The 19882-nt window shown below is 45.2% G+C and overlaps 1 protein-coding gene across 3 annotated transcripts in view; it reads left to right on the top strand.

Annotated features, from left to right (window-relative positions):
• The window catches only part of PIGN (phosphatidylinositol glycan anchor biosynthesis class N), an 862819-nt gene that overhangs the window by 50628 nt on the left and 792309 nt on the right, over positions 1-19882 (top strand). For all 3 annotated transcript variants that reach the window (XM_085606885.1, XM_085606886.1, XM_085606884.1), the window contains one exon: positions 3742-3782. The gene's annotated coding sequence lies outside the window, so the exon portion shown is untranslated. The remainder of the gene's footprint in view (positions 1-3741; positions 3783-19882) is intronic.

Here is a 19882-nt window from a genome sequence, read left to right as displayed (position 1 = left end):
ACAGGTGAAAAAGATTGTTGTGATGGTAAAACGATTTGGGTGATGTGTGTCCTGTTGTACCAACTCACGAAGCAGCGTTGCCTTTAGAGTTTACTATAGCAAGGACCTGTTTAATTGTGCGGCAATGAAGCATCATACTGTTTTTCTCTGAGGCATGAGAATACAAATTATGTGGCAAAATGTGATTCTCCCGATGCACTATTATTCCATAATGTTGTAATTTTAACACATATTATTACCACAGGGCCCAAGTTTAATCTCTTTATAATCGTTTAATACCTGAATACAACAAGGTGGCAACTTAATCTTTCCAACAGGCCTGCTACTGCGCTCTATCACCAGCTGCGTGTAAAAAAGCACATTTTCATCCCCTTGAACTAGAAACATTTTTTGTTGTAATTTGGAAAATATGTAGAAGATGGAGGCTTATAGGGCAATTGCGGTAACTCTATAATTAGATGGACAATGTCATGGTAATAGAATTGTGTAGTGTAGTTCAAGTGGCCCAGATTAGAATGCGGCATAGAACGTTTTCCCTGGAATATTCAAACTGGATGTATGTGCTTCCCTCTGAAAATGATTATTCTCACTAATTGTACTTGTGCCTGGATTCTGGGCGGATATCCAAGGATAGGAAGCTGTCACCAGGCATACCATGTTCTAATAGTGGACTTTCATTTTACAAGCTGATGCATTCTGGGATTTGTGAGCTCCATGACCTCAAATGAACCAATTAGACTAATATAAAAAGATGTAGTGGTTTAAAAGAGAGGAAGTATGCTAGGAACATGATGCCCTGGTGTCATGGAGGTATCTGGTAACCTTAGCAGAGCGAGCATACCTTAAAGAGTGGGTATGGTACAGGATGCTGTAAAATAAGTCTATAACTTTATAGTATTTAAAGACGAGGCGTTAAGGTGTGCCTTTGCTTTTTACCGCACTTTTCCCAAATCTACCCGATATATTAGGGTCATTGTTGCCAGACTTGCTATTTTTTCTATTTATTTTTTTACTGGTTAGTTTAAGCAAAATATACATTAAATTACAATAAAACAAGACGATCAGTAATAATTCATCAATACCTTTAACACATTCAGCATTATTTGATTACATGTGAGAGTGCGAAGTAAACTATTTCCTGAGTATGCTAGGATAATATTTTGTGCTGCAGGGCATCAGACTACTAGCGCCCTATCATTGTTGTGTGGAGGCTGAACCGATCCCTCTCCTGCCATCACTGGCCTCACTGACCGCTATCTCATCACTTTTGCCTTATTTGCCTCCCCTCCGTCAGTATATACATTTCACTAAAAATATAATTACCCTAACAGCATTAACTCGTTATTGTCTTTAACTCGTTCAGATCTCCTAATCCTAATCCTATCTCTTACCCTTAACCTGGTCCTATTGATTACATTTATTTTACCTTAACCTTAACAATAACTTCAAATTAGTCCTATATCTCTAGGTTACCATTTTACCTGCACCCATGTCCACTGGAATTATGCAATTCTTCAATCTACACCTGTGGTCGCTAAATGTACTCTTGTAGTAGGATTGTTTTCCCCCACATTACTCTTAATTACGTGAGCAGACGTAATCACGTTATTGTTGGAAATTCCGTGTCAAAGGGTAATGCAGAATTACTGAAATTACTCCAGCATAATTAGAATTACACCCAAGCCTATTTGGTACTCCTGGCAATGGCTCTGCTACCCCCCTTTCTCAGAGGTCGGGATGATGCAGTGGAAGGACAATATTTCTACACCTTGCCATTCCCTTAGCTTCTCAGCAGCAAATATAAGATTGTTGAGAGGCTAATGGTGGAACCATGTGCCAACAGTGCAAAAGTGTGCATTATTCTTCTGCCTTTTTTGGGGAATTTATGTCCATTCCCCCATTTTCTTAGCAGGTCTTCATTCCGTTGCATGTTTAGGTTTGACGTGTAATGATGTTTACACTATTTCGAGAAAACATTCTGAATTATGTACATACTCCATGGGGATTTGGTTCATCCTTCTTCACCCACTAGTCTTTGGCTCGGGATTCTTTAGACACAGGCTGTTTTTGGTTGTATCCTTCCACCTCCACTGAAATGCATGTCAGTCTATTTTACATCTGCAATGTCTCTTGTCACTCATTTAATTCTTTATCTCATCCATGCTTTGTCTACCCAAAACATTCCTATTTAGGTCTCGCCTGGCGTTAGCAGCGCGCATGCGTTGCCCTCGCCATGCGAGGGCTTCTTGGAATGTATACGGTTCCAGAAGTCGTGTGTCTGCTCCGCCTGCAATTGTCATTGGCGCGCATCGGTTTTCGTCACTTATTATGCTGAATATGCTTCGTTGATTGCACTGGGGGGGGTTTTAGTCCCTCCTGGTTGCCACCCTGTCTGCTTTAGGCCACGCCCACCGGGATTGGATCTTTCACTGACGGCGTGAGACGGTGGGTTTTATAATGACTGCCCGCACTTTGTTTTTACTATTGCGTGCTGTTTGTGTTCTTGTTTGTTCCTGTTTGCCTTTGGCGCTCACACAGTCTCTCAGGGGCGCATACCTTGCATCAGAGGTGTTAGTTGTGTTGGACCCGAAGGCGTCGCAGCACTTTACATAAGTACACAAGCAGCAGTCACGTTACCAAAGGTAACAACTTCGTTTTTTGTAGCAACATGAGTTGGCCATCTTGGTTGGCGCTAGTTAAATAAATTGCGTTCCAGCTCAGAGTTTGCTGTTGTGGCTGCTACTTTTGTTGTTCTTTCAGCGCTTGTTTAATTACGTTTCCTCTCCCAGATGGAAGATAATTCGTCACTCAGCAGGGGTTCACTGTGTGTGTCCAGGTTCTAGTGTGAGCAGTGCTGAAGTGGGAACTCATGGGAGGGGGAAAGTGTTACTGGGGCCGGAGCTGCTCTGGCCGGTTTGAGTCTGTTCTCTCGCAGCTTGTAACTGGAGGTGAGGGGTGTTAGAGCTATCCCCACACCCTCCCCCCGAGGTGGGCCTCAGGCAGTGAGAGGAGAAAGGGAGAGATTGATTGCGAACAGCAGGAGTGCAGTAAGGCTTGAGCTGCTTCTTTCCACAGTCTTTTAAAAGTTGTCTCGAAGACTCGAAAGCGAGGAGGAAGACTAACCACCTCAACCCTACCCTACATTAACAAGCATTTACAATGCAATAGGTCTCTCATTTACACGAGTTTGAGCTATTGACATTGCAAATGACAATGCCTTTTATTTTTGTTTTCGTTTTTAAAACATAACTAAAAGGCATTGTCATTTATAATGCCAATAGCTCAAACTTGCGTAAATGCGAGACCTATTGCATTGCAAATGCTTGTTTTTATTTGTTATTGCCAGTGTTTTTGTAATGGTGGGTTTTGGTGTTTTTCAAGGGAAAGAATTTCAGCTGATGGCAATAACTTTTGCAGCGTGTGGACACAAAGTTTGTTTAATTATATGTTTTGAAACCGCACAGCTTTTATTTTAGCAGCACAACGTTCGTGTGCCGCGCTTCAGGTTTCATATGCATTTGTTTTATTTTTTACAGGAAATAGCATATGTGCTTTTGGAGACGGAGCGGGTAGCGTGTGTATACAAATTTGGGTTCATTTTATGCTTATAGAGAGCCCACAAAGCTTTTGTTATAGCAGCAAGGCGCCCACTTCACGGACGCAGGGCTTCTGGTTTCATATTCTTTATATTGTGTTTGTTTGTTTCTTCCTTTTCTTATGCTGTCTTCTTTCTATTTCCAGCTCAGGGTGGTGCAAAGCAGCCGACGCGGGACTGGTTTCAGGCAAGAGAATTCTTATTATTGAAGCCCATGCTTCCTTTGTTATAGCTTCTGGTTTCATATTCATTTTTTAGGTCTGTGTGTGTGTGTGTGTGTAATTAACTTTTGTTTTGCTCGGGCTTTGGCCACCGCCAGGATGTTCTTAAAACCCATCAATTGCTTATGTTCTCCTTGAAACCTACCTCAGGGCTTTCAGGCACCCTCTGGATTGAAGCTCTGCTTCCACATCACAGAGAAGAAATTAGAACAGTTTGCCATTCTCTATTTGTCTGCATGTATGGATACAGTGAGTAATATGTCATTTAGTGTATGTTGTTGTTAGAAATGGGGGTCTCTAGTTGGCAATGATTTGCACCTTTGTTCAAGTAGGGACCCTTGCTTCAAGTTAGGGTAAGGGAGTTACGCCCTTAGAAAACCCCTGCTCTCCCCCTTGGTAGCTTGGCACAAGCAGACAGGCTTATCTCAGAGGCAGTGTGTAAAGCAATTGTGCACACCTACAGTAATACAGTGAAAACACTACAAATGGACCCCACACCAGTTTAGTAAAATAAGTCATCTTTAGCTAAACCAAACAAGACCAGAACGAAAAAAATCTAACATACGGTTATCAAGTTATGACTTTTACGCACAGGGAAGGGGATGAGTCAGTTCCTTGCTCCAGGGGGGCTGATGTGTCAGTTCCTTACTGCCAGGCAGGGGCGGTGATGCATAGGTTCCTCACTAAAGAGGAGGTGAAGGGTCAGTTTCTTAGTGTCCAGGGAGGTGATGCTTCGGGATTTTTACTGCTGCTCCGGCGTTGCTGTAGACTTTGCTCCCTGGTGCGATGGGGATTCAGGAGGCATCAGCTCTCAAAGTGCTGGTGGAAACGGCTTTCAGTTGAGCACATCAGCTGTGTTTTCCCGATGCATCGGTTCTTGCAGTCGCACAGGACAGCCTGCGTCGGAGTCGGTGCGGTGATCTCGGACTTCAGGGATCGGTGCATGAGACTCGGCGTGCGGCGATTTCTCCAGCTGCGGGCAGACGCTGTGTCGGTTCCCTCAGCGGCACTGCTGTGATGCGTGCAAATTCTTCCCGCACAGGGGTGTTGCATTGGAAACGGGTGTGGATGCATCACACTTCTTTAGTTGCTTCTCTTTTCTCAGCTCCCAGCAGCAGAAACAACCTCCAGAGGCCCAATACAGGAACAGGCACCTCTTGGCAGGTCCGAACTCCCAATAAGGGAGTTCAGGAGAGCTGGTCGTGAAATCTTTGTGTCCTTGAGACTTCAGAACAGGAGGCAAGTTCTACTTCAAGCAGGATACACAGCTCACAGCAAAGGCTTTTTCCTCTCCTTGGAAGAAACAGCCACTGCAGGCCAATCCCAGACAGCACACAGCAAAGGGGCAATACTTCTCCTTCAGCTTTCCCAGATCTTCTCCATGGCAGAGGCTCCTCTTGAGTCCAGAAGTATTCTAAAGTTCTGGGGTCTGAGGGCACGATATTTAGTCAATTTCTCTTTGTTCTCTTGTGGCAGAGAGGCTCTGTGCTCAGTCAAAACCAGTTCCGTCCTCCCTGGTCAAGCTTCCCAGCAGGAGATGGAGACAGCATTGTGTAAGGTAGACTAGTCAAATTGGGTGCAAGGAAATCTTCTCCCACTACTCTAAATGCAGTCCAGGTCTATTCAGCCCAGCCCTGACTCATCCAGGAAAGGCAGGACACACCTCAACCTCCCCAGTGGCTGTCTACAGTGAATGCACATCCACAGCCCTTGTCACTCCAAAGCCAGACTGTCAATCCACAAACCATCAGAGGCACACCGGATGGCTAAGCAAGAAAATACGCACTTTCTAAAAGGTGGTATTTTCAAACACACAATATAAAAATCATCTTTACTAAAAGATGCATTTTTATATTCTGAAATCAGGCATACTAAACTCCAACTTTCTATTGTGTCCCAATGGGCAGTTATACTTATAAGATGTTATAAGTAAACTCCCATTCTATCCTGTGGGACAGATAGGCTTTCAATATTAAAAAACGAAATACACTGTATTTCACTATCATAACATGTCCTACTTTTCACATACACTGCACCCTTCCCACAGGGGTACCTTGGGCCTATCTTAGGGGTGACACACATGTAATAAAAGGGAAGGTTAGGCTTGGCAAGTGGGTGCCCTTGCCAGGTTGACTTGGCAGTAGAGACTGCACGCAGACACTGCAGTCGCAGGTCTGAGACCCCTTGGAAAGGCTGCTTGTGTGCGTGGCACAATCAGTGCTGCAGGCCCACTAGCAGCATTTGACTCACAGGCCCTGGACACACACAGTGCACTGTACTAGGGACTTAGTAGTAAGCCAAACAAGCCAATCATGGAAACACTAATCCATATTCACAATTTACAGAGGGAGCACTTTCACTTTGGCACGGATCATCAGTGGCAAAGTGTCCAAAGCCTCTAGACTGGCAAGAACGGAATCCAGCACACAGCAAAAATAAAGGAGGTAGAGGCAAAAAGACATGGGAAAACCACACCAAGGATGCCAGGTCTAACAGTTATTTACTTGTTTCTAGGCAATCTAAATGGATGCTGCTGTCGCTGAGAGTGGCCATGCTTTGCAGGGGAGGTGGAGACACTGCAGCAGTCATTAGCTTTGCTCCGAGGCCGTCATTGGAAACCATTGCCTTAAATGCTGCAGAACGTTACTGTACCTAACTCGGAGAAAGGACTGATTAAATGCTGATTGACATATTTCCATTGTCTCAAAATGTTCCTAAATGTAGATACATTTGAGTAATAAGTGCGTTAAACGTCTTTGTCGTTTTTAAACAGCCTTTATAGCTGGAAAATATATTAAGAGACAATTCTTGGTTGTCTGCTCACTTGTGAATTTGAGTGCTGACAAGTGCAGCTATGGTCTGGTTTGTACGATGCCTATTGCACGGATCTAGACTCTTCGGGAAATAGGACTCGGACATGAGTCTCAATTCTGTAATCCTTCCTATTACTTGCCTTTCCACTTGGTGCCTCCATGCTCATTTTTGCTTTTAATTTCAAACATGTAGTTTAAAGCGTTGCTCTGCCTTGCACATCAAAGTAATGAGAAAATGCAGTATTTAGCTGAAATAATCCGATTAGGGCAATAGCGTCCAATCAGGGGCTTCCTAGCCCAACATAGTCCTTTGCTAGTGTCCCCTCTTCCTCTTTCTTCGCTGCCCAATAAGTTCTCATTTGAAGCTTATATTTATGACGGGGAGGTTTAAATAAATGCAAGCCGCTAAAATAACTCTCCCTCTCCTCAGCAACCTCACTGACCTGCCTGGTTGCTGCATTGTCTGAATTTTGATTTAAAATGGAACGAGTGTGTCCATGGAACTGAAGTCTTCCTGGCCAGTAAACCCTTTCGCCAGATAGTAGCGCTATTTCCTATCTATAAGGTGTGTGAAATCGGCGGGCATAAAACTGCTATGAAATGTTAACGTTTCTCAAGCTGTGCATTTTCTTCACCCGAACAGACAATTATCTGAAAATGTTTTTCCTGGTCTTATAAGTGTTTGAGGTGTGCATGGGCTTATATTCTTCCTAAAGGATCTTGTTCTACAAACTCTCCTATATGCTCTGAATTTGCTCAACTAGTTAAACTGGCATTTCTTTCCATTTCTCTGCTTGTAGCCAACTAACTCTGATAGGCAATAGTGTCATACTTTTTAGGTCTCGCCTGACGCAGCGCATGCGCTGGTCTGGCGAGACATTTTGTGAGGGCTCCAAAAAGTGCTACCAGGCCAGCCTAGAGCTACATAATTAGTTTCACTTTCGCGGCCGCACGGCCTCTTTGATGTTTGATCGCGATCACGATAATTTTCACTTACTCGGCCGCACGGCCGCTTGGCATGACCAATAGGTCTCGCTTTTGGGACCTTATAAGTATTTAGTCATGCAACTGTTGCATGACTAAACACTTATAAGGTCCCAAAGGCGAGACCTATTGGTTATGCCAATGCTTGTTTATAGATACTTTTGATCCCTTTCGAATAGAAACTAAATGTGCTTTCCTGAGTCCGGCAAATGATAAAGGCAGGTGCTATTTGGCAAGTGTGGTTATTCCATTATTATATAGAAAACACTGCAGTAGCGTACACTTGTAATTGCAGTGGCATTTATACCCAGGCCTACTGGAATTAGCTGGCAGGAGAGGACCAGATTATGTGGCGGAGTTGACAAAATTGTGCAGCAACAAAGGTACAAATTATGTGGCATATTTTGTTACAGTATTACTACTTTATGTTGTCATTTTCATCCATGTTAAAACTGTTATCTCAAAGGTTTCACCCTATTAGTAACTCTTTAACATTCAAATACAGCAATAACCTACAGAAAGGTGACCAGTGAACCTTTGGCAAGGGTCTTTCACTATGCAGCATTTTAGTAAATTTTGATCTGTTAGCGGGAGAAGCATTTTTTTGTTAAAATCTGAAAATTATGCAGCAGAAGACAAATTATGTGGCAACTGCAGTTAATCCTAATTCTGCCCAAAAAAAGCTTCAGAATCACGTAATCCCAGTGGCGCTGGTTGTACTCATCCTGCTCCACATGCTGTGCTTGATATACTGTCGCTGTGCACATATAATTTATAGGGCACCATGTATTACATAATTGCATATTGCTGCACACAGAGCAACACTGCGACACAGGGAGGCCTGTTAGTCATGGGGAGTGTAACAACCCCCCCATGCTGGCAGCATGGAGATTCTGTGCAGTGATACACTTTTTTATTTATTTATACAGATTTATGTAACGCGAACTCGACCCGAAGGCAGTGTTAGAAGTGGGGGGGAACGGAGGGGCACGGCGTGCCCCTACTTTTACAAATTATGCTAGTCCGTTCCCCTACTTCTTGATTTAAAAAAAGCGTCCCGGGACTGCCCTAATTCAGGCCCGGTTCTATGAAGGGCTTGAAGGCAGGCGCGAAACGCCATGGGGCTCAAAGTGCTTCAAAGCCGCCCCCCCACACCTCCCCCGTCGTGTGTGTGCGCCCCGGGCGCGCACACAGACAGTTTTTGAGATTATCGCAGCCGCACCCGAGTAATTCACAGGTCTTTAAAAGACCATTTACATGTTAGCGAGGCTTTGTTTATTTTTTCACCCCTTCATCTCCAACAGGGGCATGGCGAAAGGCGACACATCCTTTCTTTGGCCGCGGTAACCTTTGCAGACTGTCCTGCTGCGTGGATATTCTTTTTCTAAGCAGCGCAGGAGAAAAGAAGTTTGTTTATTTTGATTCACCTTTCCCAACCCCTGCAACTGCTTATCACTTCAGGCTGCGACACTAAGTTTGACTAATGGAGTAGGTAGGAGAATGTGTCACTATTTGTTTTTCTTTTTAAATTCTGCACAGGCCCAGCAGGATCTGTACTTTGTGTGTGCTTCATTTAATCCGTTTTTATCATTATCATGGCCGATGCAGGACAACAATAAGACAATAAAAAATGCCCAGATAACGCTGGGGATTAATGATCCTGCTGGAGAGCAATCATTTCTCTGTTAGTAGTTAAGTGCAGATGAACTGTAGTTTATGTGGAAGCTCAGTGGGTTACTGTCTTTGTGACAGAGATCCTTGTGTTGCTTGCAGTTCAGAAGTTACAATCCTAACATAGGACAGTGACCATTGAACTGTCATCAAAGAGCTGCATGCAAACCTGAATGGTATAGTTAGAACTTCGCGTTTTTTGTTTTGTGATATAGTTAGAACTTCCCCAGTCTTTCATTATTCTAATGTTGCTAAAATGAGTATCTTTGGGCAGATATACATTTTTATCAGTAAAGCCAACCCCTAGAGTACTCTTTAAATCCTGAGTTTGTGCTTCTCCAGACCAAACCCTCTTAAAATAACTGCCCACCAGTATGGATGACATGTGATTCATACACCTTGTAATCCTCATTGGCTTATGTGACATTCCCTGTAGGCTGATTTACATACTTGTGTGATTCGTTGTCTCTGTATAATGTGTGCGTGGTGTAAAGTACTGACACACACTACACTGATATGAGTAGCGCTACACAACAAATGAAATGCATATGAGAGAGGGGCTACATAAAGATGAGGGGCACTGTTGGAGGGTGGCAGTGAGGGAATCCGAGGAGGAGGTAGTGGGAGTGGCTATGGAGCGATGAGGGGCACTGTTGGAGGGTGGCAGTGAGGGAATCTGAGGAAGAGGTCATGGGGGGGAGGGGGGAGCTAGGGAGAGATGAGGGGCACTGCTGGAGGATGGTAGTGAGGGATTCTGACGAGAAGGTCATGAGGGGGAGGGGCTACAGCAAAATGAGGGGCACTGGTGGAGGGTGGCAGTGAGGGAATCCGAGGAGGAGGTGATGAGGGGGAGGGGCTATGGGGAGATGAGGAGCACTTGTGGCGTATGGCAGTGATTATTGGTGTGGCGCCAAAAAAGACTTTCGCATCAGCGCTAAAGCCGGCCTTGTCATGGCCTTTCTGTTTTTGTTTATTTAATTAGCAGTCGGGTCATAAGGGCTACTGTGGAACATAATTTAAAGTGTGTGCTAATTATATTTACTGCTATATTCGATGTTTTAAGTTTGAAGGTGATTTTACTAATTTTTTTACCGGGAAAAATGAAAGTGGAGCCCGATGGTGCCTGATATGGGGCAGGGGCCTAAGGTCAGCTGTGAGATAAGGTGCACTGGAGAGGAGTAGTGGATAATCAAGCCTGTAAGGAAGTGCGTTGCAGAGTCTGGGGTCAGGTGGAGGTAGCAATGAAGAGGGATCCTCCATGAAGGCTCGAACAGAGGGAGCCCAAGTAGTGTCACTTGCCTGATACTACCACCTCAGAAACCTCCTCTTCCCATCAAAGGAAAATTACATAGAAAAAACAGTTTTTGAGAGTGATAATATTTAGAAAGAGATTTGGAAAAGAGTGCGATTTACTGGGCCTTGTAAGACTAAGAAGAGATAAAGGAGGGCCCGGAGGATTTGCAGTCTGGGTGTTGCTACTCCCAAGATAATTTTGAAAAAAAAACTATAGGGTCATATACTGCATTTTATTTTCAACACCCCATTATTACACAAATTCTCTCAAAAGCCATTTATGTGCCAAAACAACATCCCCAGGAGTTGACCACATTTTTTTCCAAGATGCACAATATGTTCCTCCCATAAGTAAATATTTACCTCCACTTTGCCAAGGCCTGTGTTTTGTCCTGCTTGCTCACATGTTATCTCACTCAGGCTCACTACCCCCATTATTCATTCTCATTCACTTTCCCTTTTACTCAAAATTGCTCACTTGCACTCACTCTTCAACATTCGGTATCACATTCTCACTCACTCAGTCTCACCACTTTTTCCTACTCTGATTACCTCATTCTAACTTACAGTGTCACTTACTCTACGTGACTCCTTCTCACTCACTTTCTCTCACTTTCATCGACATACACTCTTTCACTCATGCTCAGTTACATTCAGGCACTCAATCATTCACACCCACATTTACTTATTTGCACTCATTCTTCTTTGCAGGACACTTGAATACATATGTGCTATACTATGTTTGAGCAGCTAGCTGGCTGACATGAATAAGAATTATTTATTTATCTCACTTGTAAAGCGCACTCTCACCTAACAGGCATCCTGGCGCTGACAATCAAGAGTGCACAATTTGTGGATAAGAAGGTGCCCTTGTGGGTTTCCGTGAGTCAGATCAGATTCTCTTGAAGAGTTCCTTTGTCTCTGAGCCCTGCTTAACACATGTGTACAGGAGGAGCCCTATATTAATGTCCTCAATGTTTGAGACAAAAAATACTCATTGATTTCTGAACGAGAGTAAAAGCGTTAAGGTAACATGTCGTTCCTGCTTATATTTTGCATGCTTTACATAATCCTGCATTCCCTATGAGTATTTGCTTTTCCCAGAATGTTGTTACTTTTTTTCAGGCACTGCATAATTTGAAATGAGTCACATCCAGGTGCTTATAATGGGGTCAGAATTGGGTTGTAGCTGAAGACAGTGCGAGTTTCACTCAGTGGGGCAGAAGGGTGTTCGGTGGGGATAGGATGTGGCATTATGGCCAGAGCTACCAAATTTGGAACTGGGGAACCTGGTTCAGCCTTCATGCCTTGTCCATCAGACCACTCCTGAGGGAGCACCCATGATAGACTTTAGAAGGCCCCACTAGACCTTAGAAGCCCTGGTCTCTTAGCACCAGCAGGTGAACCCTACCGGTGGCCAGTTGGGTAAACTTGAAGCCCTGTCCACCACAGTTCACCACCAGTCTTGCGGGCAGGTCTACAAAGCAGCACACCCTAGAGCAGCAGTGGCTTTGTCACGCAGTAGTTTTCCTGCAATAATAAAAGTCTCCCACACAACCCCCACGGTTTTTGACGCATTCATAGATTTACAAGGACTTGTAATCCTGGGAATGCAGCAAAATCTTGCGCTGCCCCAGAGGAGGCATAACTAGGAGAAATATCTTTATTTCTCCTTGTTTTTCTCTCTTTCAAACTGTGCTTTATTCTGCAGCCCACATAGAAAGATGAAAAAGACTCTCAAGATTGTTTTTGTACAGGAAGGTGCCCCTTCCTGCACAAAAACAATCCTGCATGCAAAGGAGGCACCCTTGCACCATGGGGCAAGTGTCCCTGCGTTGAAGCTAGGCTGTCGAAATGGCGCCAGTGCAGGGGGAAAAGACCGGAATGCACCATATTGGATAAATACGGCACATTCCCGCCCTTTCCCTGTGACGTAGGGCAGCGCAGCAAAGTAACTTGCTGTGCTGCCCTGCGCCACCATTCCCATAAATATGTCCCTAAGCTCACAAATAGTAAATTGACCACACTAATTATCTGTGTAAGAGCATGTATTGATAAACACAATGAGCCACTGACCTTTTTCTTGGACCTTGTTGAGTTGCCAAGCACAGCAGCAGATCTAATCTTAGATACCTTACTTGCATGCTTAGAGAGACACGGTTTTACTGATGAGTATTTAAAAAGTCATTTGGTTCAGCTTGTAACAGATGGTGCTTCCAATATGATAGGTAGGAAATCCGGTGTGGCAACTCTTCTGAAACTGAAATATCCACAGTTGAGTGTATGGCACTGTGCTAACCACAAGCTGGAGCTTGCTGTGGGTGATATTTGTAAAGAAGTCGCAGGCATTAATCAGCTCAATTTTTTTTGGATAAACTATATACCACCTACCATGCCTCTCCGAAAAATCAGAGAGAGCTTGGGGAATGTGCTCTGGAGGTAGAAGTAAGACTTCTGGCAATTGGAAAGGTGCTAGATATACGTTGGGTGTCCTCAAGTGAAAGATCTGTGAGAGCTGTTTGGAATAACTACAAAGGACTTATTAAACATTTCATGGAATCTTCCGAAGACTCAACGAGGAGTGACATTGAGCAGAGGAAATATGCTGGTTTAAACCGTTTATTAACCTCCCTGGTGTTTGTTGAAAATATGGGCATTTTATATGATGCTCTCACAGAATTGGGTGACCTATCCAGAAGGCTGCAGCGGCGTGATATGACCATATATGAGGCCGATCGTTCAATACAGATGCAGATTTTAGTGTTTGAATCAATGGCTGATGCACCTGGGCCCTTTGTTTGCTACAACTGCATTAGATGCTGCTGAACGGAGGCAGTTTGCTGGTGTAGGACTGCAACAGAACAAAGGCTGTGTTAGCATCAATAGGGCACAGTTCTTTAGGAGCTTAGCAAATAACCTGCGAAAAAGGATGACAATGTCTAATGCATCAAATGTTTCTAGATGCACAACCACAAACAATAACGAAATGGAATACAAAGAGTTAGTACATAGAATGAAACTCCTACAACCAGTTTATTGGCCAGATCCAGTAGACATCTTATACGGTGAGGGAGAATTACAAAACCTTTGTAGCAGGTTGCATGTATTTGATACCAGGCAGTACATCCTTGGTTTCAGAGAGTACAAACAAAATAAAAATTGCATCTCTGAAAGCATTAATGCACATTATAAACTCCTTTTGTACCTCAACTGCTGAATGTGAACGGGGCTTTAGTGTAATGAATGATGTGCTCACACCACTGCGGAACAGAATATCAATCAATCGTCTGTCTTCTACAATGTTCATAAATATCGTGGGGCCACCTGTCATAGAATTTAAACCTGAATTTTATGTTCAGAAATGGTTAGAAAAAGGGAGGAGAAGTGCAGATGAAAGAAACTGCATGGCTGGGAGACAAATGGCTTATGATTCCACTTATAAGCGTATTTGGAATATTCTGTGATTGGAAACATGTCCCACATTGTAAATGAATTAAATATAAACAACTTATATATTAAACCTCAAATAAACATGTTTATTGATTCTTTGAATTAAATAACGTTATAAGCTGTAACTGGTCAGTGAAATGCCAAACGTTCAAAAATTGGTATGTTTTGCTATATCTAGCCACACCTCCGACTCCGCCCACTAATCCAATCCTTGGGTTATTCCTGCCCCCTGAGTCTCCGCCCACAGTTCCCCTACTTTTTTTCCCCCACTTCGACCACTGCCCGAAGGTATTGGAGCGCTTTACACGAGCACCGGTTACTTTACACAAGGACACAATCAGGCACGGGGAGATGAAGTGATTTGCCCAGAATCACAGGATGTTCCCGCAACCCCGAGGCTCGAACCCTGGTTTCCAGCACCAAAGTCGGCAGTCTAGCAGTCAGACGACATCCTCTCCTCACTGGTTACAGGTTGGCAAAGAGCATAGCTTCTGTAAATCACGGCCACTTCCCTCATTAGAGCAAAGCTCCACGCACACCAACTCATGTAAATAATTGTTGCAACGCACGTACTGTCGGAACATCCAACTTACTTCGCGTATGTGGTTTGCATTTTAATTTAAAAACGGTGTTTCTGTACCAGGAGGCCAAATTGGCGAAGCTGCGAGTACCCCTCGGCAGAGGCATGCCGTGACGAGGCATGCCGTGACGAGCTTAGACCGCCAACAAGTATGTGCCGTAAAAACGATTTAAGAAGCCATACTTTTAATGTTTTGTCGATTTAGCCAGGAGTGGCCGATTCAATAGAAGGGGTGGGTATGAAACCATCTTGCTATACAATTAGTGCTTCACTGTAATTAAATAGAGAAAGCTCCATTATGGTGCAGAGACCTCGCTTCGGTCTCACTATGCTCCCTTCCTTACAGCTGCTGTTCCGATTCTAGTAATTAAAGTACATTCGCAAACCATACCCGACACGACGCAGTAAGTGCGTTATTTTGCTACATTTGACATGGATGAACTTCAATCAGTGTACGCTTTTGGCTGCTTTGTAGTTGGTTATTAGAGGCCTTGATAATTTGCACCACACTCGATGCAGAACGTGTTATTCCACACCAAAGTCAGCAGCAACAAAGGCGGGCTGAGCTCTTGAGAGGTTGCACGCATATATTTTCACCACCGCCTCTTAAGCCCTGTAAAACAAAGGGCAAGCAGATTTAACTTTCCCAATAGAACATCCTGAGTCAATGCATGCCTCATTGAACTCAGCCCCAAAGGAGTAACCTCGAGCTGCCTTAGGTCACCATACCCGCCTCCCCCAGCAGAGCCCACGTTAAAACGTCAAAGCGGTGATAAATCCAGCCACTTGAAGCTGGAGTCATCTCAAGACTCAGCATCTCTTGCAGGGGAGGCAGAAACAGCTGGTGGATCCATTCACACTGTTTAGCCAGTTTCAGGGGGGTGAGAGGACAGAAAAGAGAAACAACATAATTTCACCTTTCATGAAGACGGCTCCCTCAGCATTGCACCACATAGACAACAGGCATTCAATTCCACATAATTCCACACAATGCTACGCAATTCCACAACACACAATTCAGCGCCATACAATTCCACACCACGCAGCATATTTACACTACACTTAATACCACTCAACACCACCTAATTCAACTCCATCTAATTACACGTTACTCGATACCACATAAAACACCCCACATAAATACACTCTAGACCACATAACAATCCACATAAAAACACTCCACACCATGCCACATAATTCCACTTGGCATCATTTCACTCGACGCCACACATTCCTTGCAATTCCACATCATGCCACAAAATTCAACACACCACATCATTCCACTCCACTACATACCACTCCTCGACACATAATAACACTCCACAAAATTACACTCCATGATACACAGTCTCACGTCACATAATTTAGGTGCACTCAATACTACATAAGTATATCCACATAATTCCACTGCTTGCTGCGTTTCCTACAGCACACAAAGAAAATATATAAATACACCTCTTTACCCTGCCAACACACACATCAAAGCTTAAGAAGCAGGTGCAATAACTCACAATGGCACATGGATATCAAATAGAGGCAGTACGCGTTGTGATGTGCAACAAAAAAGTGTCAAATTGGCTATCGGTCAATCAATCAGTATTTGTGTAGCACGCTAATCACCCCGAGAGGTATCCAGGTGCAATCATTTTCCCAAGGATGTATATAGTATATATTGAAACACACGCGCACACACACTTTTAATGCTACATCTTGCAGCCTTTGTTATTCATCCAATCACCCATTGTGAGAAGTTAGCCTGGTATATGATGCTCACTAATTAAAGTGATCACCTTGTACCATGCCAAGCAACCCTTATGGTGTGGTTGTAAGTCAACCTTTTCGGACCAGCTGCCCTAGTGGTAGCGTAGGCTAAGCAGTCTTTGAGGCTAAACTCGTGAAACGTGTTAAGCCAGCTGTTTTACCAAATGCAACCCCCTTTTATACCAATGAAAGGACACCACACAGATATATATTCAAAATATATATGTATTTATTTCTCAAAGTAACCCCTAGTCTCTTTATGAGCACAGGAGCACAAATCGTCAAACAAGATTATCACAGAATACACAGAAGTTGCACGTTATATGGATAGGCCCTGGTGGCCACTCAAACCATATACTAAAATAGTGGTATAAGTACCACGAACAGAAAAGGGAAAAGGCCTAGGGCCTCTAGAATCGCTGGGCCTACAAGGAGCTAACGTCAGTTAGTGACCAGGAGGTCCACGGGTGGCGTGTGCAGAGCAAATAGTCACACGCGTGCTCCCATAGGTTTCAATGGGTGCGTAAAAAGTACAAAGTTACTGCAAAGAGGATCTTCCGGATGGACTAGGAACTCAAGATTTGGAACACAGGCACTAGAGATGTAATACTACACTTGGGCACAGGTGTGCCAGCTTTACCTCACCCACAGGAAGCGGGTGCATAGGCCTCGAAGTGCGTCGGGTTTCTTCTATCTGTTCCGTGGAGCTTGAAGACAAAGATGCTGCAGGCGGTCGGTCCGGGAGAGATGCAGTGGATCCAAGAGTGGATCGGAGATGTTGAAGACCTGTAAGCAGAGGGGACAGTGTTCACAGTCACTAGCCAGTGACCAGCGTGGCACCAGGTGGGTACCAGGCAATGTCGGGTGCAAACAGGAAGAAAGGTGTAGCTTGTCTCTGCAGCCACGTGGTCCCTGGAGGTCGACGACGTCCAGGAGTCGAGTCACGAGCTGTCCCACGCAGGCTCTCGCTGTCGGCGGTGTCGGCGACTTGATCGAAGCAAACAAGCCTTGGCAAAAGCAGTTGTTGTAGGAAAAGGAAATAAGCTGATGGTTCTGACCAGCAAGGTCAGCAGGACTGCTCCTTTGGAGGGGAGCAAGGGCCAGTCTGGAGCAACCAGACCAGCGGTGTAGGTCGTAAAGTTCGTCGCCAAGATGGCTACTAGCCAGCGGGCCAGCAACCGGTTAGGCGCGTCGAGTGGCAAAATGCAGAAGGGCCCCACGCAGATCGTGGAGATGCTGGAGGGCTCACCTTTGGTGCAGATGCTGCTCGGGTGTTGGGCTTCTCAGATCCCAAAGCACAACTTGGAGGGAGCCTCGGTTGTTGCACTTGTCAGCTTGTCGTAGTCTTTCCAAGATGGCTGGCTCCACGTGTCTCGGTGCCTCCACGGGTCTCCTCTTTTCAGGGACTGTGGATCGGGCGGTGAGAGGTCTGGAGGTCCAGGTCTTGTCAGTCTCTGGGCTTGGGCTCCGGCGGGAGGCGGCGGCAAAGCAGACGTTGATTCGCTGGATGGTGCTTGCGTTAGCAAGGTGGTCACTCCCTGACCACAGGGGAGATTGGCTTCAGTCCTCTGTGCAGCAGAGCGTCGAAGTTCCCGTCTTCTTCTTAGTGTTAAGTTGATTCCAGGATGTCTGAAGTCTTACGACACAGCTCCTACCTTTAAGCGGATTCTAGGGGCCGGACTACCTGCTAGGTCCCTCCCTATGGGTGGGACCAGGAAGGGGGGTGGTTACACCCCCAATCCTTTGTCCAGCTCGCCCCAGGCCCGGGACTGGTGTGCCCCAGGACCGGTTTGAACTGGCATATGCACCGAGGCTCCTTGTGAGCCACAGGCATGTCTGGTTTCTTTCAAGCCCTACCTGACCAATACACAAAATCCTGTCTGGGGTGGTGCACGCACCTCCCCTGGCAGGAAACCCTTTGTCCACACCTCCCAAGCTGGAAGGACTCCCAGCAGCAGGAGGGCAGACTTGTGTCTGTGGTGGCAGCATCCATTTTGTGGAGCTGAGGCTATGTCTGATTTTGCCCGGGTTTCAGGCACTGTACATGTTGTGTCCCTCTAGAAGGGTGGAATGCTAACCCCGTCGCCAGAATTGGCGAGGGGTTAGTATTCCAATTCGTATGACACCTTACTCGACATGTTTTGATAAAGCCAAACCAAAGATAGCATTTAACCGCGAGGTTCATAATGCACTTAAGAGTATATGGTATGACGATATCTGGAAACAGTAGAAGGAAGTTGTTCCGACCACGGCAGACAGGCTCAGCTCATGCCAGAGCACCATCTCACATGGAACCAAGCACTCTGCCTTCAGGATTGTTAAGGCCTGCCATAGGAGTGACTTATAGGTTACCAGGTGTCCCATTTAAGGTTAGGTATAGGTATACTACACCTAAGTAAGAGGTGATTACACCAACTTACCCCAGCTGAGTGATCAGCCAGTTGTGTCAAATTGTTAGGCCAAGCCTGGGGTGGCATAATACATGCTTCAGCCCCTGGCAGGCCTGGGGTACACCAATGCCCTGGGTACCTAGTGTACACTGGTACAGGGGCTGACAGGGTGATCCACTTCCAATTGGTTATGCACCTATGGTGCATAGTTTTAATTTAGTAGAGAGAACAGCAGGCTGGGGGTCTGATTGGCAGGCCCACAGCCTCAATATGTCCAAAACCAGTGAAGCAAAAAGCAAAAATTTGGGGTGACCATAGGATAGCAGACCCTACTCTCCTACACAACCCCCCCCCCAAACGCTGGGACATTAAACTAGCCTTGACCAGTCTCGTCTTCATGTCCTAAGTGGAAGTACCTGGAGAGACCATCTGCATTCCCATGGTCAGTACCTGGCCGGTGCTCCACTGTAAAGTCCATCCCCTGTAGGGAAATGGACCACCTAAGCAGTTTGGGGTTTTCACCCTTCATCTGATTTAGCCACAAGAGGGGCTTATGGTCGGTCTGAATCTTGAAGTGAGTGCCAAACAAGTATGGCCTCAGCTTCTTCAGGGCCCACACCACAGCAAAGGCCTCCCTCTCAATAGCTGACCAATTCTTCTCTCTGGGGGTCAACCTTCTGCTAATAAAAGCAATGGGTTGGTCTTGACCATCTACATTAAGTTGTGACAGCACAGCTCCCACACCCAACTCAGAAGCATCTGTTTGGACAATAAACTCTTTGGAGTAGTCAGGACTTTTCAGGATAGGTGCAGAGCACATGGCCTCCTTCAGGTCATCAAATGCCTTTTGACAGCTTACTGTCCACTGAACCTTTTTGGGCATCTTCTTGGATGTCAGATCATTAAGAGGAGTCACAATGGACCCATAGTTCTTAACAAACTTCCTGTAGTACCCAGTCAAGCCCAAGAAAGCTCGAACTTGAGTCTGGGTGGTTGGAGGGGATCAGTCCTTGATGGATTGTATCTTACTCTCCAGTGGTTGAACTTGGCCTCCACCTACAAGGTGGCCCAAATACACAACCTTACTCTGCCCTATCTGGCACTTAGTAGCCTTGATAGTGAGG

The sequence above is a fragment of the Triturus cristatus genome, chromosome 5_2 (genome assembly GCF_964204655.1).
Source record: "Triturus cristatus chromosome 5_2, aTriCri1.1, whole genome shotgun sequence".
In the NCBI taxonomy this organism is placed as follows: Eukaryota; Metazoa; Chordata; class Amphibia; order Caudata; family Salamandridae; genus Triturus; species Triturus cristatus.
This window is presented reverse-complemented; position numbering and strand designations above follow the sequence as displayed.